We start from the raw sequence: 1,947 nt of genomic DNA on the forward strand, positions 1-1,947 counted from the left end.
TTAAGGTTTTCCTGTTCTTTTTGGAGAAAAAAAAAAAATCTATCAAATGTGAATTAAAATAGTTGACAAACCTTTCTTATTTACACTGAGGTTATTACTTACTGCATTTTATTAAGATTTACTCTTACAATATATTATTTCACACATTCTGTTTCAAAAGCTGTGAGCTAATGCAATTGTTTGCTACAAAATATTAAAACTCAAACATCCAATGTCAAACATTGACAGCAAATATCACAAAATGTATTCCCAGCCCTAAGGATTTTACAGGTACAGTACATGTTTTATTTATTCATTTTTTTCCCGTTCTTTGGAACACTAAGTATTTTTAAATTTTACACATGATCTCATTGTTGAAAAGGACGCTTGATTTGTGACAGATGTGTTTGTTTGTTATTTTATTTTACAAAAAAGGAAGCTCAGTTTTAAAAAAAAAAAAAAAAAAAAAAAATCGACCCAGGTGGGACTTGAACCCACAATCCCCAGCTCCGGAGGCTGATGCCTTATCCATTAGGCCACTGGGCCCTTTTTTGAGTACCTGATTTCATGTATAAAAACAAAAACAAGTCGTTTTACCTGAAGAGCGCTTTAAAGTCTTGAAAACGTGTCAATAATTATTATTTAGTTAATCCAATAAAAGTTATCACTTCTCCTTCTCTTTGTCTAGAACCTCCTGTAGAAATAGTCCAATCTAAACATTTTCCACCATTAGCAACACCCTTCTATCTGAGCATCTGTTCAAAATAAATGTTTCCATGACCATAGAGTCTGGATAAAAGCAATTGTACTGTACATGTTATTTTTAAAACGCCAGAGTTAAAATGTAATGCATTCAATATCTTTTATATTTACCAAACAATTATGCTGTGCAATCCTTCAATATTCTAGCTCAAGCACTCCAGGTTCCAAGAAGAATGACCTGAGTCTGTTGTCAGAACCACACCCCATCTATTTTCATTAAAAAATAAATATCCCATAGATGTGAGATAGAAGTGAAGTCTACCATACTTTTAGTTTATTTAAAGCTTGCTAGTCTGATTGTTTTTCACTTATGTTATGGGTGCATAATAACAAGGTTAGGCAGTTTTACCTGAAATGCTGTTTGACCTTTTGATTTGCTAAATTAACACGTTTTTTCAGTAAAATACCACATGGTTGCTAGCTATAGTAAGTATGTGTGGCGCTAGGCCAATTAAGTAGGCCAACTGGGAACTGAAGAAAGATTTTTTTTCTCCCAAATAACTATTCATAGCACAGACATCGCAAAAAAACATTCAGTGGTGTTGAATGGGTTTTACTATGCTTGCCTATTCTTTGTCATGCTTTATTACACTTTGCTATGCTTTTACTATGGGAAAAGGGGTGAGGTCTTTAAAGTACCCCCATTTCATCTGTTTTCAATACTGCATTCCTTTAAAATTATTATAAATTATAGGTACTTGACAAAGCCGATTCAGGAAGTTTTGAAGATTGAAGATAAACACCAGCTATGTGGAAAGCAGTGTGATGTTAAAGAACCATTTAGCTTATTTTTATTTTTAAAGTGGAATAACTATAAATATACACTGTTGCTAGTTTAATTGTTTACAGTAAACAGATAGCTGTACAGAGAAAAGACAGAACCTATTCATTCTATAACATTATGAAATAACAACTGAAGCCCATCACTCAATATGCAGTATACAGAAAATTACCAAGGTGAAAGGTTCATTGTTCATATTATTGTGGTATTTTCAAAACTATACTGTATGATACTAGTGGCGTATTACAAACCCAACCAATTATTTAGGGAACAACAGAGTGAAGAATTTTATTTGTTCTAATAAGAATTGTATTTGTTCTGATAAATTGTGTCTTGGGACTATTAATAAAAAATAGTACTTGATGCTTGGCAGAGCTACATAATCTGATGGTGTTAAACACCTTTTGTGGGCTTTTTTATTACAT

The 1,947-nt window shown here is 32.3% G+C and overlaps 1 non-coding gene across 1 annotated transcript; it reads right to left on the bottom strand.

Annotated features, from left to right (window-relative positions):
• Window positions 1-452: 452 nt before the first annotated feature.
• Window positions 453-525, bottom strand: trnar-ccg. Its single transcript has one exon. It is a non-coding gene; the product is annotated as a tRNA-Arg (tRNA).
• Between the last annotated feature and the right edge of the window lie 1,422 nt (window positions 526-1,947).

The sequence above is a fragment of the Polyodon spathula genome, chromosome 3 (assembly GCF_017654505.1).
Source record: "Polyodon spathula isolate WHYD16114869_AA chromosome 3, ASM1765450v1, whole genome shotgun sequence".
Lineage (NCBI taxonomy): Eukaryota > Metazoa > Chordata > Actinopteri > Acipenseriformes > Polyodontidae > Polyodon > Polyodon spathula.